This window comes from Phyllobates terribilis, unplaced genomic scaffold (assembly GCF_046119375.1).
Source record: "Phyllobates terribilis strain yellow unplaced genomic scaffold, ASM4611937v1 Scaffold_1__5_contigs__length_1240528914, whole genome shotgun sequence".
Lineage (NCBI taxonomy): Eukaryota > Metazoa > Chordata > Amphibia > Anura > Dendrobatidae > Phyllobates > Phyllobates terribilis.
Genome location: NW_027362761.1, coordinates 780,565,801 through 780,592,838, shown reverse-complemented (window position 1 = coordinate 780,592,838; position 27,038 = coordinate 780,565,801). Strand labels below are relative to the sequence as shown.

The 27,038-nt window shown below is 45.3% G+C and overlaps 1 long non-coding RNA gene across 1 annotated transcript; it reads right to left on the bottom strand.

The window, feature by feature from the left end:
• LOC141171221 (uncharacterized) lies at positions 1-21,902 on the bottom strand. The gene is made up of 4 exons (XR_012252326.1): positions 21,770-21,902; positions 17,760-17,812; positions 14,756-14,899; positions 1-497 (listed from the first exon to the last, which is right to left on the bottom strand). It is a non-coding gene; the product is annotated as an uncharacterized lncRNA (long non-coding RNA).
• Positions 21,903-27,038: the final 5,136 nt, after the last annotated feature.

Here is a 27,038-nt window from a genome sequence, read left to right as displayed (position 1 = left end):
CATTGTGGCATATTTATTTCTTCCTGAACCTGAATAAATCATAATACAACTAACCGTCTTATCTCTAGTTCCTTTGCTATCAAAATTCAAGTGCGGTCTATGAATAAGACCCAACATTTATTTGCATAATCAAAGATAATAATGATAATGACATTAGAAAACATACAAATTCCATGTTCAGAAGTAGCTTAATGAAACCCTTTTTCATTCTTAACTTCTTCTCATGTGTATACCTCTAAAAAAGACATAACATGAAGGATATTCCCCAAAGAGCCAGTTAAGAAACTGCATTGTTGAGATGTTGGTTGACAGATGTTATTTCACTGATAAACGGTCACTTTTGAAGCCATAAAGATGCTTTGTTTCTCAGAAGAAAGGTTTATGTATTATTCAAACACTAAATCACATTTTACATAATGACATTTTATTTGTCCTCTACGATATACAGTATGACTTTAGAACCCATGATTGCTTCTCTTTCATGTGTTTCTTGGTCCCTAAAGTATGGCATAAAGAAAGAAATAATTAAAAAATAACCATAGATCCTCATCCATTACATAATATATATTAATAAAAAATTTTATGGAAAAAATGGAAGTGAGTTTGTGCACTTTCATGAGATACATAATTTATACACATGCCACATTTTTCTGTCACTTTTTCTCCGCATTTAGACTCAAAGTACAACAATAATAAACTGTGATCCATACTTACTTTCCTGATTTTACTGTGGACCCTTCACTGCCAGTCTTGTGTGTTGTCCCACCTTTTACTCCTCTGTGCATGCAGATTAGACTTCCATAGTGATGATATGTCAATATGGACAGAGCAGTACAGCTAGCAAATGGTTGACCTATCACTTAAACATCACTGCGTCAGCTACAGTTTGGCGATAGTCACTAGATGTATTTTCACTATGGATAGCATGTCAGCGCACACTACAAGACAATAGGATCGGAGGTGGACTCACATGACTATTGGCAATCTGGAGAATCAGTACAGACGGTATGCAGAAGTCTGCTTAAAAAATTGTTATTTTTCTATTTTGAACAAAAATGCATATTTTTAAAAAATATAACATAAACCCACTTTGATAAGGTATTTCCAACTTGGAAATTAATAGCATTTTCACAGGATATGCCATAAATACCGTGAAAGAAGGAGATCCCCCTGCCATGCTGGCTTGACAATTTTTGCACCTCCTAATGAAGTTAATGGAGAGGGCTGGACATAAAATGCAACCTCTCTGTTCCTGGTGGTACAAGTAAAGGCCCCATTCTTGAGATAAATGTGGGTTCCAGCTGTGTAACCTGCATCTATTGAACATTTATGGCATATCCTATCAAAAAAATACCTAAAGAAGGCAAGTACAGCGCAGATTGTGGACTCTTTCAATCAATCTCCAATAGATCTTTACTCTACACAAAAAAATCAAACACCTTTGGTATTATTTGTGAACAAATGCTAAAAAAGCCTTTGACTCTGTTTGTTGGGACTACATGAGAAACTCTAACAAAACTTGGCTTTCAACCAAATTTTACCCTTAACCTCTCCCTTGTCATTCAAAACTATAGATTGATATCCTAAAGACCTTTACACTACATAAAAACAAACAAACACCTTTGGAGCTATTTTAACAAATAATGAAAAGTCTATTGACAGCGTACATTCGGATTTCATAGAATATAATTTCTTCTCTACCTCAGTCCAAGAGCCATCATTTTTTCAATGATATTTACAAAATATATTTTTGTAGGGACCACTTTCCATTTAAGTGACTCTACGGGTCCTATATGTCAGAAAAAACTCAAACAAGACCCCATTTTAAAATATTGTACACCTTCAGATATTCAAAACTGCATTCATAATGTTTGTTAGCTCTTCAGGTGCTTCACAGGTAGTAAATAGTGGTGAGCGAACGTGCTCGGTTAACCCTTTAACCGAGAGTGATCGGGTCCTAACCGAGTATCTTCGGCGTGCTCAAAAGCAGTGTTCGAGATGCTGCGGCTGCATGTCTTGCGGCTGTTAGACAGCTGCGACACATGCATGGATTGCCTAGCAAACAAGCAATCACTGCATGTGTCGCAGCTGTCTAACAGCTTAAAAATTTAATTTTTAAAAGGAAAAGCTTAGAATTTTTATTTTTTTAATAAGATGTTATTTTAGTCCCAGCTTTTTCATTTTCACAAAAAGTAACAGGAAAATTGAAGGGCTCAATTTGTTATGCACTTTCTCTAAAAGTAGCAATCCTCCATATGTGGATGGAAAGTATAGTCTCGGCACGTGGCAGGGTTTGGAAGGAGAGGTGCTCTATTTGTCTTTAGTAGTGAAACTTTGGTTGGAATAGTTTGCAGACTCCTCGCTTTTGCAGAACCCCTGAGGTGCCGAAACAGCAGAAATCCCTCACAAGTGACTCCATTTTGGATACTATGTCCCTCAAAGAATTATTCGAAGAGAGGAGTGTAGAGAGCATTTTGTACCCACAAATGCTTTACAGGAGTTTATGACACTCAAATGTGAAACCAAAAAGTTATTTTTTAACAGTTAAAATATTGTTTAAGCCCCAAATTTTTATTTTTTATCAGGGGGTAATAGGAGAAAATGGAACTCATCATATGTAGAACAATATCTGTTGAGTATGCAAATCCCCAATGTGTGCTATAAAACACCTTTTTAGGGCATAATTCAAAGCTCAGTATATCACATTGGTATAGCTCCTGAGGTGCCAGAACAACCCCTCAAAAGCCCCCAAAGTAACCCCATTTTACCAACTACATCCTTCAATGGATTTAAGTAGAGATGTAGAGAGCATGTTGACACCACAAATGTTTCGCTGAACTATATACTGTATATATAATATATATCCATCTGAACAAACAGTCCTTCTGAGGACTAATCCAGATGCATATAATCAGTGTTAGGCAGGAGTTAGGCAGGAAGGCAGTGTATGTGGCAGACTGCAGTGCATAAAGCACAAGAGGGTCCATTGAACATCCTGTCTGCTGCTGTAATAATTACAGATATTTGTAGACATAACTAGTGATGAGCGAGCATGTTTGCTACTGCTCGGTGCTCTCCCTAGCATCTCACTGCTCGACATGCTCGGCGCTCGCCGAGTATTTCCGGGGTTGCTCGGCAGGAGCTCGGGTCTCTTCCCTGCATGTTTGGCGCTCTTTAGAGAGCCAATGAACATGAAGGGATTGCCTGCCACTCACTGTAATGCTGCAGCCATGTTGGTTGTGGCATTACAGTGATTAGCTGGCTGCACAGCGTCATCAGGTCTATATCATACCTGGCGCCGCCATGCTCGTCACAGTCACTCCGGAATCAGACAGTATAGGGAGAGCTGCTGCTGAGCTAGGGAGAGATTTGCTTGTTTCTAGTTAGTGTAGGTGTGCCAAACTATATTAGAGACACATATCCATCTCAGCAAACAGTCCTTCTGAGGACTAATCAATCTGCAGAGATATCAGGCAGGCACTGTATATAGCACAAGAGGCTCCATTCCAGTTCTGCATTCTGCTGCTGTTAGATATTTCTAGACAAAGGCCCAGGTCTCAGGGGCCAGGAATAATTTTTTTTTGGATCTTAATCCTCATTATCTGTTTAAAAAGCAATCCAGAGAACACCGTTTTTCTGCGCCATTTGCTTGTTGGCACTGCAGAATACAGCCAGGTCCTTTCCATATTACAGCGCTAAAAATCCAGCTATTTAAAACTGTTTTCTCCATCACACGGCTCACATATACGTTTTCAGAAAATACTGCCATTTCTGGCCTCCATTACATTTTTTTTTCAGTGTCAGCAAAGTTTTTGACACCGGTTTGCTGTTCAAAATAGTTACCTACAGGCCAGGTATTTAAAACTGTGTTTTCTCCGTCACACGGATCACATATACGTTTTCAGAAAATACTGCCACTTCTGGCCTCCATTAAAAATTTGTTTCAGTGTGTCAATGAAGCAATTGACACCAGATTGCTGTTCAAAATAGTTACGTACAGGTCAGGTATTTAAAACTGTGTTTTCTCTGTCACACGGATCACATATACGTTTTCAGAAAATACTGCCACTTCTCGCCTCCATTAAAAATTTGTTTCAGTATGTCAATGAAGCAATTGACACCAGATTGCTGTTCAAAATAGTTACCTACAGGTCAGGTATTTAAAACTGTGGTTTGTCCGTCACACGGATCACATATAAGTTCGCTCCAAATTCAGTCATTTGTTGTTAGCGTGGAAGATATTGTTCTCCATTTAAAATGTGCAAGGCACGTGGCAAGGGTCGGGGAACTGGATGATGGTGATGGTGATGATGGTACATGCAGAGGCCGAGGCCGTGGGCAAGCTGAAATTGTGCCACGACAAACACCCACATCTTCTCGCTCAACCTTCCTGTCCCAATTAATAGGGGACCGCAGTACACCACTATTGAACGCAGAGTAGTGTCAAAAGGTTATTGGTTGTATAGGAGATAATGCTTCAGTCACTTTGCCACCACCACCACCCTGTCTTCCACATGGTCAAGTCTCAGTAGCCGTGAGTCTGGACCGCATATTCCTCACCCTGATCCTCCTTCCTCCCACCATGCCGACTGCCTGGAGACAACTGATCCTTCACTTGGACACTCAGAAGAGCTGTTCACTTTTCCATTTGTAGATTCGGGCCTCTCGCCCAGCCAGCTTCAAGTGAGTCAAGAGGAGAACACGTGTAGCGATACCCAAATATTGGAGCAGCCACGGTCACATGACGGCAACTGTAGGAAAGTGCAATTACTGTCACAAGAGGTGGATGATGATGATGAGAAACAGTTGCCAGAAAATCAGGAGGTGATCCAGGGTGCTGAAGTGTAAGATGAGGTGGTGGATGATACAGTAACTGACCCAACCTGGCAGGGGGAAATACAGAGTGAGGACAGCAGCACACAGGGGGGAGGGAGGCGTAGCACCACAGCAGGCAGGAAGAAGCAGTGTGGTGGCCGCAGACTGAAGGCGGAAAGCGCTCCTCATAACGCTAACACGACGGAAGTTGCCAGTACAACTATTAGGTCTTCCTGAGTCTGGTTGTTGTTTTAAAGACTCTGCAAATAACCTCAAAAAGGCCATTTCCACCACCTGCCAGGCCAGCATCAGCAGGGGTAGCAAAACTAGCAGCCTGACCACCACCAGCATGATCAGGCACATGGCAGCAAAGCACCCTACTAAGTGGGTCAAACCCCAGGGTCAAGAAACAGTGTTTGGGGGTTCCACCAGCTTCTTCCCCTTTTGTAGGTGCATGCCAATCCCCTGTCCTTGGCGCATACCAAGATGCCTCCTGCCCTGCACGTGTCATTGCACACTCTCAACTAGCACCATCAGCAAGCACATCCACATTCTTGTCCCAGCACAGCGTTCAGTTTTCCCTGCCCCAGTCCTTGGAGCGCAAGCACAAATATGCAGCCATCGCTCCACAGACCACACTGCTAAATTCACACATTTCGCAAATGCTTGTGCTCGAAATGTTGCCTTTTAGGTTCGTGGAGACGGAAGCTTTCCGCAACCTGATGGCGGCAGCCATCCCTCGGTACTCGGTCCCCAGCCGCCACTATTTCTCCCGGGGTGCCGTCCCCATATTACATGAGCACATGTAAAGTTCACCTAACCACGCACACGTGGACAAGTGCTTGTAGGCAGTGACGGTACATCTCGCTGATGGAACGCTGGGTTAATATAGTGGACCTTGGGACGAAACACGTCCTCCCGATGCCGAGAATTGCGGGCCCTGGGTCAATCAGGGTTGCCCCCACATTCTACAGCTTCTGCACCTCCTCCTCCTCTTCAGACCCCATCTCCAAAAAGACAATATCAGTTCCAAGCTGGAAGCACTGCAGCACTGCCTCGGCCAAGCGGAAACAGGCTGTGCTGAAGCTAATATGCTTAGGTGACAAACCGCACAATGCTGAAGAGTTGTGGGACAGCTCTGAAAGAGCAAGTATATCTGTGGCTGACACCGCTGACCCTACAGCCAGGCAGGGTCGTGTGTGACAATGACCGGAACCTGGTGGTGGCTCTGAGGCGAGGCGAGCTCAGACACGTACCATGCCTTGCCCATGTGCTTAACCTCGTGGTTCAGTAGTTTCTCAAAACCTATCCGGATCTGTCAGATCTGCTTGTCAAAGTACGCCGCCTGTGTGTCCATTTTAGAAATTCAGCTACAGCTTCTGCCACCCTTGCCGTGCTTTAGCAGCATTTGCAGCTTCCAGCTCACCAACTGACCTGTGATGTCCCCACGCGTTGGATCTTTACATTGCAGATGTTGTTTGTGAGCAGAAGAGGGCAGTTGTTGACTACCAGTATCAGCAAGGCCGTCGGTATTCAGTTCATACTTCACACATAAGACCTCAAGAGTGGACATTGATGTCAGACATATGCACCATCCTCCAAAACTTTGAGGACTCCACCAAGATGGTGAGTGGGGATGACCCCATAATTAGCGTCACCATCCCACTTCTCTGTCTTCTGAAACGCTCTCTGCTCACAATTAAAGAGGATGCATTGCAGGCGGAGCACGATGAGATGGAGCAAGGAACCATACAGGGTGATTCCACACAGCCCAGCCTCATCTCATCCCAACGTGGATTGGGTGTCAATGAGGAAGAGGAGGTGGAGGAGGATGAAGAACAGGAGCTAGTTTCCTGCGCTTTAGATGGTACTATCTGTACAACTGTCATATCGTCTGTTCAGCGTGCATGGCCTGAGGACAGGGAGGATGAGGAGGAGAAGGAGCAGGATGGGAAGGAGAGCATGGTCAGTAGTCCGCTTGGTAAGTGCATGGAAGTCTTGCCTGTTAGCAGTCTGGCATACATGGCTCAGTTTATGTTACGTTGCCCTTTCCGTGACCCTCGCGTTGTCCAAGTTTTGGGAGACAGTTATTACTGGTTGGTGACACTTCTAGACCCACTTTACGAGAATTTTCTGTCTCTTATTCCCTTGCAGGACAGGCCTAATAAAATGGTACAGTACAAGAAGGCCCTTGTTGCGGAATTATTTACAAAATTCCCATCTGAAAATGCTGGCGGCAGAAATCACAGTTCGTTGGACAACCAAGGAGTACAGGCGAGAGAGACACAAATGTAATCCAGCAGAGGCAGGGGAACACTGTCAAAGTTCTGGGACAGTTTTCTCAGACCCTCCCATCGCACAGGCCCTGAGGCGTGGGGTACTCTCCCAACGAGGGAAAAGTTTCGAAGATGGTGAGGGAGTACCTTGCCGACCGTACCAACGTCCTCTGTGATTCCTCTGTGCCTTATAATTATTGGGTATGCAAGCTGGACTCGTGGCATGTACTGGCTCTATATGCCTTGGAGGTCCTGGCCTGCCCTCCCGCTAGTGTTTTGTCAGAGTGGGATTTTAGTGCTGCTGGTGGAATTATAACCAATAGGCGTATCCGCCTGTCAACTGAAAATGCTGACAGGCTGAGTCTTATAAAAATTAACAAAGGCTGGATTTGGCCAGACTTCTCAACACCACCAAATGATAGCAGCGTAACATAAACTCAAATACAGTGTATTTTTTGGGAGGTCTAACTCTATTCCCATGCACCTTTGTCTTCACACCCAGACATGGGTATACGCTTCCTGATTTTGTCTATTTGCTCTTGTCCTCCTCCTTCTCCTCATCCTCCACATCCTTCTCCATTTCACCATCATATCTACCATATCATCATATCTACGTCTCTTGCAACGGACATTGGAGTTCCTCCAAATTTTTGGCAGCTGTTGCATTCACTGCATAGGCAAACAATATGGGAAACCCACTTCCTAATAATGGGAACATTGTTTTCAGGAGTCCCTCCGATCTCTACGTATCTTGCAAGGGGCATTGGAGTTCCTCCAAATTGTTTGCAGCCTTTGCATTCACTGCATAGGCAAACAGTATGGGAGACGCACTTCCTAATAATGGGAACATTGTTTTCAGGAGGCCCTCCGACCTCTACGTCTCTTGCAAGGGGCATTGTGTTCCTCAAAATTTTTGGCAGCCGTTGCATTCACTGCATAGGCTAACAGTATGGGAGACCCACTTCCTAATAATGGGAACATTGTTTTCAGGAGGACCTCCGACCTCTACATCTCTTGCAGTGGGCATTGGAGTTTCTCCAAATTTTTGGCTGCCTTAGCGTTCACTGCATAGGCAAACAGTATGGGAGACCGACTTCCTAATAATGGGAACATTGTTTTCAGGAGGCCCTCCGACCTCTTTGTCTCTTGCAAGGGACATTGAAGTTAATCCAAATTTTTGGCAGCCGTTGCATTCACTCCATAGGCAAACAATATGGGATACCCACTCCTTTTTAATGGGAACATGTCGTACTCGTTACTGTAGCCCAGCTCTATGTGTCTTTAAATTGTTAGTGGGGTTTTTCCTAAATTTTGGCAGCAGTTGGACTCACTGCATACCCTATAACTGTATAGCAGACTCTCTCCTTTCTAATGGGAACATGTCGTTACTGTGGCCCAGCTCTATGTGTGTTTAAATTGTTAGTGGGGTTTTTCCTAATTTTGGCAGCCGTTGGACCCACTGCATACCCAATAACTGGATAGCAGACCCTCTTCTTTCTAATGGGAACATGTTATTACTGTGGCCCAACTCTATGTGTGTTTAAATTGTTAGAGAGGTTTTTCCTAAATTTTGGCAGCCGTTGGACTCACTGCATGCCCTATAACTCTATAGCAGACCTTCTCCTTTCTATTGGGAACATGTTGTTCCTGTGGCCAAGCTCTATGTGTGTTTAAATTGTTAGTGGGGTTTTTCCTAAATTTTGGCAGCCTTTGGACTCACTGCATAGCCTATAACTGTATAGTAGAACCTTTCCTTTCTAATGGGAGCATGTCGTTACTGTGACCCCGCTCTATGTGTGTTTAAATTGTTAGTGGGGTTTTTCCTACATTTTGGCAGCCGTTGGACTCACTGCATATGTAGCACCCTGAGGACTCGGCTGCTACAGGGGTATTACACCTCAAGCCAGAGGTGTGGTATTCCACTCCCGGGTAAGGATGGAGTGTGGAACTGAGCTAGTAGGCTGCATGCACTACATACATCCCATTTCCGGGGGACAGACCGACGGTACTCCCACCAGTATATGTGCAGGTACGACAGTGTCTGTCCCTGGCTGGAGTGGGAGGGGGGTGGAACATCCCAGTAGTGTAGGGGCAGATAGGGGGAGCAGTCTGGGTAAGGCTAGGAGCTCATTGGGTGCTGGTCACCTGAGCTCACACATAGAGGGAGTATATAAGGTGGGCACCATCTTAGATCAGGGTCAGTCTTCTGTAGAGGGTCAGTCTTCTGTAGAGGGTCAGTCAGTCCTGAGAGAGGTCCAGGAGCGCCTGCAGAGAGAAGAGAGAGAGGAGAAGAGAAGGACCCAGAGGGGGAGAAGAAGGAACCCCAAGAACCCAGTATACAACCAGAAGGGTGAAGGGTTGGCACGCAAGGGAACCGGATCCCAAATTAGTGGAGGAGAGAAACTACCCTCAACTAAGAACCGGAGGCTGCAACATTACATGTGGAGCAGCCCCTCACCAAGTCCACTAAGAAGGCACACCGAGCATAGGGTCAGGGAAGCCAAAGAAGGTTCACCCAACAGGAGACCCGAGGGAGCCGGACATAAGTGGACCCCTGGTGGGAACGGCCAGTAGAGAGGACAGTCAGAAAGGGAGCTCAGGACCACGCTCCAGAATTGCTTGGGGGTTGGCCGAGTCCAGGACCTGGTGGACGCAGCACGGCTCGGGCGGTCACTCAAGGCCAGAGTGACCAACAGAACAGCAGTAAGTAAAAACCCTGAACTGCACAGCCCGACTCTGAGTCTTCTTACCATCCACACTGCACCACCACTACCACCATCCTCTACACCTGACCCCCTGAGGCTATACCCCTCCCGTTGGGGGTTATACTACCACAGCTGCACATATACCATCAGCCTCAGCGGACCCTGCTGCAGCGGCGGCCTTTTGACCGCAAATCAACGGGTGGCGTAGTCGACACTAAGAACAACTAATAACATCTGTAAAGACTGCCACACACTGAGTTTGACACCCTGGGCACGGACCGGGTCGCCGCCACTCGGAGACTACAACCCCCATCAGATCCGGCTCCGGGTAATCCCCAAACAGCACTGGCCCAGGGGGCGCGTCAATTTTGGCGTAGTCGGCAGGATTTCGTGCCCGCAACCACCGGGTACTGCGTGCCTGAAGAAAAGTTCAAATTTACCTCAAGAAGAAGTCTCCCGCCGGTTCCAGAGGGTCCCCGCCATGGGACGCCATCACGGATCGTTTCCCGCCGGTTGCCCGCCATCTGCAGCTTTTTCCCGCCATCCACGGAGTTTCCCGCCACTGGGAGACGATTCCCGCCATTTCCAGAAGATTTCCCGCCTTGGAAGAGCGGACGTCATTATGGGCGTGCCAGAGGGTGGCAAGAGGTCACCTCCCATCGTGGGCCAGGTAAAGGAATGGCGCCAAAAGCGGAAACCGCCCCCACCAACGGAGACTGTGATGCTAGAGATGTCCATCAGCGTGAGAGAACTGCCCCTGGAACTGACAATCACAAAGTTGCCCCGGGACCACCTTCAATGTGGGCGGAGACAGAACAAGAGAGCGAAGATGGGTGCAGCCTGGAGGAGTCTGGAGAGAGCGCACCCAGAGACAAGAAGTCTGGAGAGGACTCCGGAGAAGTCGTACCCGGAGATGGAAGGAGAGTCAGGCAGCACCGACCCTGTGGTCAGGAGCCTGCTGCAAGCAACAACCCCACTAGGCTTAGTGGAGATCCTGGCACAGCTCCCCCGAGACCGGGAGTGTGCGCAGACCGCACTGGAGCGCCTCGCATGGAGGATGGCCCAGGTGCAGCGAGAGACGCTGACGGAGTGGAGCCGAGAGATGGCCCTGCAGGCAAGAACCCGCCAGCGAAGCACGCCACCCGAGACGAGGAGACAGACCGCCTCTGAGGATGGTGCAGGAGGAGTGAAGGCAGGAGACGGCGCCGAAGAGGGAGCTGAACAGATGGAGGCAGGTAAAGGGGACGTCACTACCCCGAGCCGAGAAACCGCGTGCTTGCCCCAGCTCCCCGTCGCAGAGCCCGAAATTCCCCCTGCCGTGCCCGTCACTGCATCGTCACCGCTCCAGACAAGGCCTCAAGCAGAAGCCGCGGCCGCGACCCCTGTGACGTCACGCGCCTCAACCCTGAGCGCGGCAAAGCAGGAAACACCACCGGCCTGGTCACAAGGTCTAGTACCCCCGGGCGCCGCAGTACCAACAGCGCCCTCTACCTCCACTGAGCCACCGGCCTGGTCGCTGGGCCAAGTAACCCCGGGCGCCGCCGTCTTCACGGTGCCCTTTACGTTCAGGGTACCCCAGGCCTGGTCGCAAGGCCTGGCGAACCCGGGCGCCGCTACCACCACCGCGCCCTCAACATCCACAGCGCCACACCTGGGTGAAGACCTATTTGCCCAGCATACGTGCCCGGATGGGCAGCCCTTTAGATGGCCACCGGAGTACTACCAACTGGAACTCCAAAAAGCAAGGCCCCTGTGCGAGCCCCTGATTCCGGCTCCGAAGCCCGTTAAGAGGACCCCGCTCTCGCTGGAAGAAGCGCAGTTCGAGTGGGACCCCACCGGAGGAGACCTCATGGGGTTCACTCAGGAAACTCGGGCAGCCGCAGCGGAGCGTGTGGAGTTCTGCCGCCAGCAGTTGGCAGTCTTCGAGCAAGAACGGAGGGAGAGGCGGGTCCGTGAGCAGCGGCTGCAGGAACAGAGCGCAGGGCAGAAGAGCAGGACCAGGAGAGACCCCCGTGCAGCTCATGGTCCCCGTACCACCGGGACTGTGATTAAGTTTCAATTGCAGCACGGGTGGGGCTTCACCAGGGATCACCACACCCCCGGCGACGTCTTTGTGACCAGAAGAGACGTGGAGTCCCATCTGCCGGAGGGACACAGAGGTCGTGACCTATATGTAGGGGACGAGGTCACGTTCACCCGGCACAAGTGTGCCAAAGGACCCTACGCCCTCCATGTACACCGGCTGACGGAGGAGGAGCTACGGTGTGAAGAGGAGCAAGAGGACCCGGACGGGTCTGAAGGAGGAGCAGGAGTACGCCGTCATTAAAGTACGGTAAAGAGACTGTACATAGTTACCCGTCAGGGTATAAGAACTGTTACTGCTGCTAGTTAAAATATAGTCCCCGTTGGGACCAGCAAATTGAACTGAAACCCGTGTGTCCCTATTCCCACTGACCGAGGACTGAGAGCGGTCATTCCTTTCCTAATACCTGGCCGAGGACTGAGAGCGGCCATATTTCCCCTTGTATATAGTTGCGCTTTTTAAGGCGCCCCCTACTGGTTTTATAGGAAAGCTGTGTTATTCTACAAGAGACTGTCGCACTTTACCCGGTCACAAGTTACACCGTGGCCGGAGGAACAAGAAAGTTTACAAGAATGTTTATTATGAAAAAGTTTTATGCTGCAGAAATATATATATAATGTTTATATGTTTATGTTGTTATGAAAAAAATTGTATGTTTATGGATGTTTTATTCTCTTACAGCCCGAGGACGTGCTGTGATTTACCAGGGGGGAATGTAGCACCCTGAGGACTCGGCTGCTACAGGGGTATTACACCTCAAGCCAGAGGTGTGGTATTCCACTCCCGGGTAAGGATGGAGTGTGGAACTGAGCTAGTAGGCTGCATGCACTACATACATCCCATTTCCGGGGGACAGACCGACGGTACTCCCACCAGTATATGTGCAGGTACGACAGTGTCTGTCCCTGGCTGGAGTGGGAGGGGGGTGGAACATCCCAGTAGTGTAGGGGCAGATAGGGGGAGCAGTCTGGGTAAGGCTAGGAGCTCATTGGGTGCTGGTCACCTGAGCTCACACATAGAGGGAGTATATAAGGTGGGCACCATCTTAGATCAGGGTCAGTCTTCTGTAGAGGGTCAGTCTTCTGTAGAGGGTCAGTCAGTCCTGAGAGAGGTCCAGGAGCGCCTGCAGAGAGAAGAGAGAGAGGAGAAGAGAAGGACCCAGAGGGGGAGAAGAAGGAACCCCAAGAACCCAGTATACAACCAGAAGGGTGAAGGGTTGGCACGCAAGGGAACCGGATCCCAAATTAGTGGAGGAGAGAAACTACCCTCAACTAAGAACCGGAGGCTGCGACATTACATGTGGAGCAGCCCCTCACCAAGTCCACTAAGAAGGCACACCGAGCATAGGGTCAGGGAAGCCAAAGAAGGTTCACCCAACAGGAGACCCGAGGGAGCCGGACATAAGTGGACCCCTGGTGGGAACGGCCAGTAGAGAGGACAGTCAGAAAGGGAGCTCAGGACCACGCTCCAGAATTGCTTGGGGGTTGGCCGAGTCCAGGACCTGGTGGACGCAGCACGGCTCGGGCGGTCACTCAAGGCCAGAGTGACCAACAGAACAGCAGTAAGTAAAAACCCTGAACTGCACAGCCCGACTCTGAGTCTTCTTACCATCCACACTGCACCACCACTACCACCATCCTCTACACCTGACCCCCTGAGGCTATACCCCTCCCGTTGGGGGTTATACTACCACAGCTGCACATATACCACCAGCCTCAGCGGACCCTGCTGCAGCGGCGGCCTTTTGACCGCAAATCAACGGGTGGCGTAGTCGACACTAAGAACAACTAATAACATCTGTAAAGACTGCCACACACTGAGTTTGACACCCTGGGCACGGACCGGGTCGCCACCACTCGGAGACTACAACCCCCATCAGATCCGGCTCCGGGTAATCCCCAAACAGCACTGGCCCAGGGGGCGCGTCACATACCCTATAACTGTATAGCAGACTCTCTCCTTTCTAATGGGAACATGTCGTACTTGTTACTGTGGCCCTGCTCTATGTGTCTTTAAATTCTTAGTGGGGTTTTTCCTAAAATTGATCAGCCGTTGGACTCACTGGATACCCTATAACTGTATAGCAGACTCTCTCCTTTCTAATGGGAATGTGTCATTACTGTGGCCCTGCTCTATGTGTCTTTAAATTCTTAGTGGGGTTTTTCCTAAATTTGGTCAGCCGTTTCACTCACTGCATACCCTATAACTGTATAGCAGACTCTCTCTTTTGTAATGGGAATTTGTGTTACTGTGGCCCTGCTCTATGTGTATTTAAATTCTTAGTGGGGTTTTTCCCAAATTTTGGCAGTCCTTGCAGTCACAACATGGGCATTACCACTATAGGAGACCCACTCCTTTTAAATGGGAACATTTTTTTCTGAGACCCTCCTCTATGTCTCTTCAAAGGGGTAGTGGGGTGCGTCCAAATTTTTGGCAACCCTTTCAGTCACTGCATATGCAACAACAGTATAGGAGCAACAAAGCATAGCAGACTGCTGGCCCTTTAAGAATAGTAAGGCTGTAAAAATAGTGTTTGTGAGTTTCATAATCCCTCCTTCATAATTGAAACAGGATGTGTCTGATGATGTTTCACACACCACATGGCCAGATAAGGTTGTAAAATGTTAAAATGTCATTTCCTGGTGAATGCATTTGTCAAGGTTGAAAGCAATGCGAAAATGCAAAAACGCATCAAAAATGCTACATGTGAACATGGCCCAAGGTGTAGAGGAGCAATTTTGATTTTGGTTATTTATTTTGCCTTATATGCAAGTCATTACCCTGGAAAGGATGTTCCTTAACATATTTCCCAGGAAAATCCATTTTGGTTTCGTTTTTGTATGTTTTATTGTGTGTCCGTAAAAGTGGCGTAATACCTCTGACAAGATTGTTGACAGCAGTGACCTGAGAGTCAGAAATGATCCAAGGGGTCTTCCTCATGCTGTTCTTGAAGCTCATCAATAGAATGCCAAGAGTGTGCAAAGCAGTCATCAAAGCAAAAGGTGGCTACTTTGAAGAACCTAGAATATAAGACATATTTTCAGTTGTTTCACACTTTTTTGTTAAGTATATAATTCCACATGTGTTAATTCATAGTTTTGATGCCTTCGGTGTGAATGTACAATTTTCATAGTCATGAAAATACAGAAAAATCTTTAAATGAGAAGGTGTGTCCAAACTTTTGGTCTGTACTGTACATGTTTGTCAACTGTCAGTAAGAAGTTAATATGGGGCCAGTCCACACTTTGTATCTCCACTAATTCTTTTCAGTTATATCCCAGTGCTAATGGGTCCTGTGACTCCCGTAGATCTGCACACAACCTTCAAAATGCCACAATCACTATTGATTGAGGCACCTAGAAGGTTAAATAGCCAGGGATGGTGCTGGCACCAGTACTGGCTGTTACTACAGAAGCAGTGAGGCCGAGCTCCTGGAAGTGATTATGTGGACACATCTCCTGCACTCGGATAACCACCATGGCATAACTGTATTAAATATAGACCCCCTCTTAGAAATCCGTGGCAGTCTACGGATGTTAAACTCTACTCCCCTAGGGAAATCTATGGATGTTAGATACTAACCTGCTATTAAACTTTTTGGGCCTAATTGGATTTATTTCAAACATACTGACCTTCCTGGATGAATACTCCATCCCTACTCCCCTAACAGATAGGATCTCAGATAAGACCTTTCTAAATGGTAATCTCTTTATATCAAAAAGATCTGTAAAAAAATAGTTGACTTTTCAGATATGTTAGACAGCTTTGGATTAAACTAGGTGAAGACAATTGGTTGAACAAATTGGTGGCACCCACAATTATTTATACATTTTTTTTAATGTGTATTAGTGGGGAAGGACGTAGCTTCCCTATGGCACTGAAAGTGTTAAAAGAGAATGTTCCCGGTAGTTAGATCTCTCTGAGCTGCAGTTAGGTCCAGTTAAGGGGTTAGCTGTGATAATCCAGCCAGTAGTGTAGGGGGAAACCTAGTGCCATGATCGAGCACAGAATGTGTAAAGCTTTGTTTCTGATGTAATTCCTTGTGGACTGTCGCATTGGTAACCAGCCACAAGATGCCACAGTCCCGGGTGCAGATGTCAAGTTAAGTTTGTCAGTAGGATTGCAGACATGTATGACAGTGAAGGGTTAATTGTGTGTGAGGACAGACCATAGAGGGTGGGCACTTTATGAAACCTGTGGTGGGTTTCCAGAAAGAGTTCAGTGAGAGTTTGAGCAGAGAACCGTACGGGCAGCCTAAGTATAGTGGCTGCTAAGGCAGATGGGAGCCCCGTACCCCAAACAGTAGTATCACCAGAGCGAAGATTCCCTATGCAAGAGTCCCCTTAGCTGGCCAGAGAAACTCAACAGAGGTATTGAGGACCCTGGGCATATTCTGTCTGCAGGCTGCAGAAGAAGCTAGGACTCAAGGCTAGGACGTGGGGTGAAGTAGGATCCGGATATACTGTCACTGGTGAGGAAGATTCTCTAGGGCTAGAAAATAGAGCAACAGAGATGCTTCACTTAAAGAGGGAAGCAGGGCTGAAGTTTTTTCCAGTACCTGTGAGAGAGATAACAACCCGTTGGGCCTTATGCATTATATCTGCCTATAAATATTGTACATATTCCTCTTCCCCGAGTAAAGTCCTAGTTATGGTTAAGAACCTCGTGTCCTCTGAATTTATTGCTGCCCTGGTCCCAGAAGGGAAATGCCTGGAGACAGCCGTGACCGGATGGTCTGAAGCAAGTGGAGAGCACCACATACACCGCAGCCCATTAGAGGGAGGACACACATTGTCTGTAGGGTGCCAGAGCGAGCAGGGGCCACAGCTCGCCCACGACTACCTCACTGGGGCACCTTACAAATGCCCAGTGTAAATGCTGCCTCCTATAAGTCTACAGTCTAGTGTCTAGTGTTCACGGTGCCGCCAGTCAGTCCATAATTTAGATTAACTGCTGAGGTTGATCAGTCCACAATTTAGTGTAAGTGCTGCAGTCAATCTGTCTATAAAGGTATGAAATGGGTCAGAGATAGTGAGGCATAGTTATAGGGGAAGACTATTGGAATGGCCAGTAGTAGGGCCATTGTCTTTGTTGCCGGAGAGAGCAAGAAAAGACTCCTATGTAGCATGGTACAAGCGAATCATGTCCATATGAGTAAGTGGATCTGACTCTCTGATTAACAACATAAAGTTATGTAATCACTGGAGGGAAGTGTGTTGAGGAGAAGACCTGAGTGGGAGTTAAATAATAACTCTGTTGTGACTGTCTATATGAAGTATGAAAAGTATTGTTTCTTTTATGTTTCTTTTCTATTTAGGCCATATTTATAGAGCGCACTTTGCTTCATCCCGGCCCTGTCTACCTGTGCTCTGCGCCGCAGGTTTCTATTGCTCAGGTGCCGGAAAGTGACAGTGACTCCCCGACACCGGCTTAGAGCACAGGTAGACGGGGCCAGAATGAATCAAAGCGTGGTGCTTTGCACATGCGCGGAAGTCAGGGAGCACAGTGCACGTCACAGGGCCGGTCACAGGGCCCTGTGACGTGCAGGGGAGGGGGGGATATGATAATTAAGCAGAGAGGCGGGGATTTAGGGGAATAATAAGCACATAGGCGGGATTGCTTTGCGTCCCCCGGACACCAAGCCTGTGGAAAAAGAATTGATTAAAGTGCTTTTCTCTGCAATCAAACCTCTGCTATGGGCCATACAGGTAAGTATAGATTTATTTTTCTATACCCTGTATGGCCATAATAGAGGTCTGATATCGCCCAGGGGGGGTGACAGATTCTCTTTAAGTCCTTCTTTGGAAACCTACCAAATATTTTTTAATAATCATTTACTACTGCAGCAAAACTTTTTATCTAATTAAAAAGGAAACTTACCATTTGGATGAAGGCTGACAAGATGTATCATCTATGAAAGAAGAGCTTGTGTCCTGGGAAGATAGAAAGTATTTATTTTTTTATTTATTTTACTCACTTATATAGCGCCCTTAATCCACAGCGCTTTACAGACATTATCGGCACTGTCCCCATTGGGGCTCACAATCTAGATTCCCTATCAGTATGTCTTTGTAGTGTGTGAGGAAACTGGAGAACCGGGGGAAACCCACACAAACACGAGGAGAACATACAAACTCCTTGCAGATGTTGGCCTTGGTGGGATTTGAACCCAGGACCCCAGTGTTGCTAACCACTGAGCCACCCTGCCGAGAATTCTAAATTTATAAGAGTATTGGACCAATGGAGATCTTCCAGAGTAGCACCGCTCATAGATATATATTCACAAAAGCACCTTTCTATCGAACCACTTTACACCATTGTCTTCTTGAAATTTCTGTTTTGGACACGTCCATTGATGTGCAGTTCACATTTGCTATGTGAGCATGGATTTATGTACAGTGCATATACTTTTTTTCTATGTGCTTATCCTCCAAAAAAGATTCAAAATCATTATATTGTCACATTCGAGTCCTATATGACCTTTAGAGGAATTTTGGCTAGGACTGCACATTTATATTTATTAAACTACTTTGTAGAGAATAGCAATACAATACTATCCTGTGATGATCAGTGTCATTTATGACACCTTTATATCATTACCTACAACATAAAGATTTTTGAAATATGATGTAAATAGCATTTCTATTTCGTCTTTGTATTATATATCTCTTTGCAAGATTAATTATTCTGATCCTAATCTGATTTTGTGATAACAGAAAGCAGCATGCAAGTGAAGGGAAAACTATCATTTTCTATGGCATATGGCACTTCAAATGGCATATGTACCGGCTTTCAGTGGTGCTGGCATAGAGAAATGTCGTGGTTGATGCCAACTGCCAAGAATTCTAAAAACAATTATGCAAATGTCCTAGTGTTTTGCTATACATGTTGCTTCATGTGTAGTCAGTTACAAAGACTTATCTAAATACATACATCTACACATTTTACATGCACAGTAAAAAGCGCCAGTTTTGTTTTATGGTTCTTTTGTTTGCTGCTTAAAAATATTTTAGATCATTAAAAGGCGGCAAACATGAATTTTACAGAACTACATGCGAAAATACTATATTTCTAAACAAAAAAATAATTAAATCAAATTCAAATTAAAACAATAAAGAGTGAGGTATTTAATATTACATGTGACTTTTGTATTTGAGATCTTATTTAGTGAATTAGAACGCATCGATTAAACAGATTTTAGAAGAATTCGGTTTTTTACCCTATGGCCTTCCAATTTAGAAATATAATATATAGAAATTTACTCTCTGATCCCTTAACCAGCACCTTCACTCTACCACTGCCCTCGTTTGCTCGCTGCAGCATTGATATCACAACTACAGCGCACATGACCACTGCAGTCAATCACTAGGGTCTTCAGTGATACCAAGGTAGTCCACATAAAACTGCTGAAACCAGTGATTAATTGTAGTGGCCACGATGTGATACAGTTGCTCCTAATTGGTCTATGTGACTGCTGCAGCCAGTCACTGGACTCAGCAGTGATATCAAAATAGTTGGTATAGACCCATTGAGCCCAATGATTGCTTGTAGTGGTCGTATGCAGCAGAAGACATGCCAGCAATGGATCAGGGGTCGGCATTTAACATTTAGTTTGTTATTTTTCAACAATGAAATCTAGAGAAATAAATTCCCGATCATCGTGGATTTTACAGGGAAATTCCACGAGCCCCAAGAAAACTCTCCACAGACTGGAGACAAATCGAGTCCGGCGGTAACGAAAACGTGCATGACTGAGGATCTCCCTGCAGTAGAGAGATCACAATTCCAACCCATTGCTCCTCATTTCTGGAGCAATAAGAATGAAGTTTAAAATACAGTTTGCAAGCCTCCTTGAATACAAAAAACTTTTCCCTACCTCCTGAAAACCTGTCCGGGAGGGCAACTTTGGGTTCAGGCTAGACAGGCCTACCTGCAGAGACCCCCACATTGGCGACCTGTAGCCGCTGATGCTGCTGCTGTACCTCACGGCGGAGGTCATTCATCTCCAGAGACAGCCTGTGCAGCCGCTCTGCAACTGAACCCATACCAAGGGAGAAAGGAAAAAAATGTCCAGGCCCAAAAACACAGAGGAAAAAAAACCAAAGTGTTAGTTTTCTTTTTTTTTTCTTTCAAAATGTGCTCGGCCGGCGATAATGTCACACAAGGTGTGGGAAAGACTTAGTGCAACACAGAGGGGGGAGGGAAAGGGAGCCCAGACACTAGGGAAAGGGGGGAGTGGAGACCGCCTATTCTGGTCTAGTATCACACTGTCTCAACTATCGACCTTATATTGTCTCTTAACCAATCGCCGCACGCGTTCCTCGCCCTGTCATTCTCTGGCGTTAGACTCAGGCATGGGAAGGGAGGAGATAAGCACTAGTCGATCTCCATTGAACTCTAAAGACAAAAAGGAAGGACAAACGGGGGAATCGCTTAGCTTTTAGACGACTCCAGACAAATGCGCACAGGTCCTCAAACATCAGAGAGGAGGAAGAACTGCTCTTGCTGAAGTCTCACAAGGAGAAATGAATATAGCCGGCACCTGCCTCTGTACACAGCAGGTATTTATACACCAAGACCAGGGAGTTAATTATCCAGAGGAAGGTAGCCTCTAAGAAGAGGTCTGTAATGCCAAACGTAGAGACCTCCTGCAACCAACTGCAGGGCGACTACTGTCTGTCACTTCTGACACACCCGTGACATCTAGTGCACATAAGCACTAAGAGGATTGTTTGGTGCATCTGGGCCCAGGTTTTATGAGCAGCCTGAGAGACGGGTGGGACTGGCTGCCCACATATCTCACCTCTGGGTGTGGTTAAGAGGTTAAAGTGGAGTTCGTTGTTTGACACATGGTCTGTTTATGGAGGGAGAAGGCCTCCTCTGTGTTGTTATCTCCAGACTGAGCCAGTGCACTGGATGCTATCCAGCCTGTGTGACCACAGGACTGGCTAACCAGAGACTTTGCCTAAAGGGCTGTTTTCTTTGTTTTGCCTGCACTGAAGGCTATTTGTTTTCCTTTTGCTGCTTGATAGTTTATGAGGTAATAAACTGACATGGACATTTAAAACAGAAACGCTTCCTGTTTTGCCTCCCGATGCAGCTAAGTGAGTGGAAACCCCACACTATAGATTTCCTGTTAACACCTAAAAAAATCAGTGTAAGGTGTGGGAAGTTCAGGATATTTAATTTTTATTACATAATAAAGAATTTTTTAACAATACATTTAGCACCTGATTTAAACAATAGGTCATGTTCTGACCACACATTCCCTTTAAAACAGGCTTCTGCCCAAATATGTTAAATTTTATGTATTAATAATAGCAACAATAATAATAATAATAATAATAATAATAATAATAATAATACACAGTAAATTGTTTTTTGGGGCCAGGGATATTTTTTTCAAAACAATGAATACAGAAAAAAACACTTAAACTACCTCCATTAAAAAAAATCTATTGTAACCATTTAATACATACAATAAAATCAGCATATAGACATATAAGGCTGTGTGCACATTTGCAGATTTGGTGCAGACTTGCCATGCAGATTTGCTAGCAAAACCTGAGGATGTGAGCAAAGTGAATGAGAAACCTAAAGTGTCATGCACACGGAGAGTATTTTTGACTTGCAGATTTGGTGCAGAAAAAAATCTGCAGCATGTCAAATCTCTGTACTAAAAAAATGCAGGCAAAAAATGCGGCAAAATCACAACGTTTTCGAGGCTGCATTTTCCTGCCAAGAGATCCAATTTCTGCACAAAAAATACTCAATGTGTGCACATACACTAAGATATATATGACAACTTAATAGATTACTCTATTATATAGAGGACAAGAAAGATATCAACACCTTAAATAAATCACAAGGATAATCAGGGATGGACATACCATTGGTTCCACACTAGTCTCAAGAGGTAAGGGGGCCACTTTCAGCTTCAAAGTAGGTGGAATTGTGCATTATGATGAGCTATAGGACTGTAAAGAGCCTTTATATTATTATTCTGTCCACCACTGTGGATGAAGTTTCCACCTGTACCTTAATCCTGCAAACCATTGCAACAACTGAGGTCAACAAGTCCGTGTAAATAATGTTAAGTATACCACTAAAATCTGGTCAGTATCTAACCTATAAAACAGTCTGTACTTTTATTAATTTGTAAAAAAGTCATATTTCATCTGGTTCATAATGATGTGACCCTTACAGTATATTAAAACATGCCAGATATTTAAAAAATAAGATTTAGTTACAGCTTAAACCAGTGGATAGAAAATGTGATGGTTTCATGAGATTCTGTGTTCGTAAAGCTTCACACAACCCAAATAACAAGAAAAAAAAGAAAGACAAAAGGAAAAGCTTGTAATACTGCTGTTAACCACTGGGTGGTGAGATCTCTTGAATCTTCATACAGGATCTGTTATTGAACTATAGTTTATTATATTTACTTAGAAAATTGGTTATGTGTTCAATACTTATTCCACTCGCTGTATGCAATCTTAGAAACAATGCCATTTGAACATTACACTTTTTAAGAACTGTACAAGAGTCATCCATGCTGCACGCTTGTATGTGATTCGGTATGTCTTGTACAGTTCTTAGTGAACTCATGATGTTTATAGCGTACACCACCTTATTATATCTAATACCTTATCACTGTCAGAGATTATCAAGTTCAGATAACATATTCGATTTCCAGATGATAACTTATAATTTTTTTCATGTATTTTTATTGCAGGACAAAAATAAGGAGAGCTCTTAGAACAGGAATTGATCATTTACAAAGAACTAATTGACACATAGACATTCTGACTGAACGTTCGTATTGGACAAACATAATGCAATGTAATAAAACGAAACCAAATAGCAGAAATAAACATATCATGTCAATTAATAAAATTAGTCTTACACAAAAAAGTGCAATTTTCAAAGGGCATTGTTTCTGAGATTGCATACAGCGGGTGAAATGCCAGCAGGGGACAGAATATAAAACTGCATCAGAAAGGTGATAGGGCAGAAAAATGAAAACACCTGTGTTATGCTAAACAGACTGCAGCCAGAATAACAAAACAGTCTGCTATGGCTCAGGGGACAGAAAAGCCGACCACAAAACACAGGCTCAAGGGTTCAAACCCAGGAGCATGACAGGAGACATTTTACTCTGATTACACCTTCCATGACAAAAAAGATAAAACCTTTCCCACACAGCCACATACCTGGGGACTGGTGATCACCTTCTGCTAAAGACAGAAGATAAAATTGCTATTGATTTTTTAACAATACAACTCACCAATGCTTCTGTAACAGAATGTGACCACACTCTTTTCACAAGTGTGGGTGAAATGATGATTGCTTAAGGTGTAAGGGCATGTTCACAATAAGTCTTTTTCCAGTGATAAAAAAAATGCCCTCATTTTTAAAATAAGCTCTGGAGGCAGATTCCCTGGGAGATCTATATCTATCCCATAGATCTTAACAGCTCATTTACTTTTTAAGAAAAATGTAGATTACTCTGGCATGAACATCAGATCATGGATATCATGATATAATTTTATTCAGCTTCCTTTGACCTACATGCCCATATAGGCAGATTCAGATGGTTGGTCCTACTGAGAGATTCCCTTTAAATGTAGGCAACAGTGAACCAATAAATTAATTACTGTTCATCAGTGTTGAGCGAGCACTAAAATGCTCGGGTGCTCGAAGCTCGGGCCGAGCTCGCCGTGATACTCGGGTGCTCGACCCGAGCAACGAGCCCAATGTTAGTCTATGGGAGACTCGAGCATTTTTGCGGCGGCTCTCCCGGCAGTCTTTTAAAAGCCTAACAAGTGCACAAAACGATAGTGACAGTGCTCAAATGACATGGGGACAGCATGGGGATCGCCCCAGGAAGCATTTCTGACCCCCAGGTCACTGCGGTCAACAACGTGATCAGAGGTATTAAGCCACTTTTACAGGCTCACAATAAAACGTTCAAAAACGAAAGTGAAAGTGCTTTCCTGTGAAATATGTTAAGGATAGTGTTGAGCGATACCTTCCGATATCAGGAAATATCGTATCGGATTGGATCGGGCCGATACCCAAAAAGTATCGGATATCGACGATTCCGATACCGGAAACCAATGCAAGTCAATGGGACACAAATATCGGAATGAAAATAAACCCTTTCTTTCCTTGTAGGTTAATTCTACATGAAGTAAAACAACTAAGAATAATGTAGAATGTATTACACGAAAAGCCGGCAATTCAGCAGCGGCATACACCGGTACCCGACAATTTACAACAGAAAGAATAGAGCTTCACACATAGATTAGATAGATAGAAGCATGTCAGTCACATATATATGAAGTACAGTGACAGTGTTGCTTACTGTACTTGTCATTTAGTATAAAGGATTTATTTAAAAAAATAATTGTGTTTTCATGCACCGTCTCTTTAAAAAAGCCGGCCGGCAGTTCAGCTGCGGTACCCGACAATTTATAGCAGACAGAATAGAGCTTCACACATAGATTAGATAGATAGACACATGTCAGTCACATATATATGAAGTACAGTGACAGTGTTGCTTACTGTACTTGTCATTTAGTGTAAAGGATTTATTTAAAAATATAATAGTGTTTTCATGCACCGTCTCTTTAAAAAAGCCAGCCGGCAATTCAGCATCTGTACCCGACAATTTAGAATAGAAGTAATAGAGAATCATACATAGATTAGATAGATAGAAACATGTCAGTCACATATATATGAAGTACAGTGACAGTGTTGATTACTGTACTTGTCATTTAGTGTTAAAATAAAGGATTTATTTTAAAAAAAATTGGCGTGGGGTTCCCCTTAATTTTAGTCTCTAGCGGAGGTTAAGCAGACGGCTGGGGCAGATGTTTGAAGCCTGGGAAGGGGGTAATACCCACGGAGCTTCCCAGGCTACTAATATCAGCCCCCAGCTGAATACCTAGCCTTTACTAGCTATTAAAATGGGGGACCCCCTCAAAAAAATGACGTGGGGTCCCCCCTAATTTAATAGCTAGCAAAGGCTAGGCAGACAGCTGGGGGCTGATATTAATAGCCCAGGAAGGGTGCCATGAATATTGGCCCCCTCCCAGGCTAGAAACACCAGCCGTCAGCCGCCCCAGAAATGGCGCATCCATAGGATGCACCAATTCTGGCACTTAGCCTCGCTCTTCCCACTGCCCTGTAGCGGTGGCAGGGGGTAATAGGGCTGGGGTTGATGTCAGCTTATAATGCCAGCTGACATCAAGCCCAGGTTAGTAATGGAGAGGCGTCTATAAGACACCCCCATTACTAACCCCATAGTCAAAGTTAAAAAAAAAAACACAAACACCCAGAATAAAGTCCTTTAATTGAAATAAACACACAATTCTTTATTGTTCTAAATTAAACTCTACTTACCATCACGCCCATTCCAGCTGAAGCCAACGATCTCCTGCAATAAAAGAAAAATAATAAACCAACATCATCCTTATCTTTCCATGGTTCCCAGGACAGCTTCAGCTCTGCTACATCAAGATGACAGGCTGGACCGCAGCAGAACGCTGCCATCCAGCCTGTCATCCCGCAGACACTGAGAAGCGCAGGCATGCTTGCGCTCCTCAGTGTCTCTCTGTGACGGCATCCAGATGAGCCGAGGTCATGTCCAATGAACTCGGCTCACCTCATGCACGTCACTGACAGCGTGGGAAAATTCTCCTGCACTCAGCGCTTCAGCGTGAGAATTTTCCCACGCTGTCAGTGACGTGCATGAGGTGAGCTGAGTTCATTGGACATGACCTCACCTCATTCACGTCACTGACAGCGTGGGAAAATTCTCACGCTGAAGCGCTGAGTGCAGGAGAATTTTCCCACGCTGTCAGTGACGTGCTTGAGGTGAGCCGAGTTCATTGGACATGACCTCGGCTCATCTTTATGCCGTCACAGAGAGACACTGAGGAGCGCAAGCAAGCCTGCGCTTCTCAGTGTCTGCGGGATGACAGGCTGAATGGCAGCGTTCTGCTGCGGTCCAGCCTGTCATCTCGATGTAGCAGAGCTGAAGCTGTCGTGGGAACCATGGAAAGGTAAGGATGAGGTTGCTTTATTATTTTTCTTTTATTGCAGGAGATCGTTGGCTTCAGCTGGAATGGGCGTGATGGTAAGTATAGTTTAATTTAGAACAATAAAGAATTGTGTGTTTATTTCAATTAAAGGACTTTTTTCTGGGTGTTGTTTTTTTTAAATACTTTACTAGAAATTCATGGTGGTCATGTCTAATATTGGCGTGACCCCATGAATTTCGGGCTTAGGGCCAGCTGATAATGCCAAGGTGGCCTTAACCCCTTTATTACCCAGTGAGCCACCGCACCAGGGCCCTGGATGAGTTGGGTACAGCGCCAGAAGATGGCGCTTCTATGAACGTGCCATTTTCCGGGGTGGCTGCGGACTGCAATTTGCAGCGGGTGGGGCCCAGAAAGCTTGGGCCTCCCTGCGCTGCGGATTCCAGCCCCCAGCTGCCTAGTTGTACCTGGCTGGACACAAAAATAGGGCGAAGCCCCACGTATTTTTTTTTTAAATTATTTCATGAAATTCATGAAATAATTAAGAAAAAAAGGGCTTCCCTATATTGTTGTGTCCAACCAGGTACAAATAGGCAGCTGGTGGTTGGGGGCAGCCCGTTCCTGCCTGCTGTACCTGGCTGGACACAAATATAGTGCGTAGCCCCACGTCAATTTTTTTAAAATTATTTCATTAAATAATTTTTTAAAAAAAGGGCTTCCCTATATTGTTGTGTCCGGCCAGGTACAAATAGGCAGCTGGTGGTTGGGGGCAGTCCGTTCCTGCCTGCTGTACCTGGCTGGGCACAAATATAGGACGAAGCCCCACATCAATTTTTTTTTAATTATTTCATGAATTTCCTGAAATAATTAAAAAAAAATTGACGTGGGGCTTCGCACTATATTTGTGTCCAGCCAGGTACAGCAGGCAGGAACGGGCTGCGCCCAACCACCAGCTGCCTATTTGTACCTGGCCGGACACAACAATATAGGGAAGCCCTTTTTTTCTTTTTTATTTCATGAATTTCATGAAATAATTAAAAAAAAAAATACGTGGGGCTTCTCCCTATTTGTGTGTCCAGCAAGGTACAACTAGGCAGCTGGGGGATGGAATCTG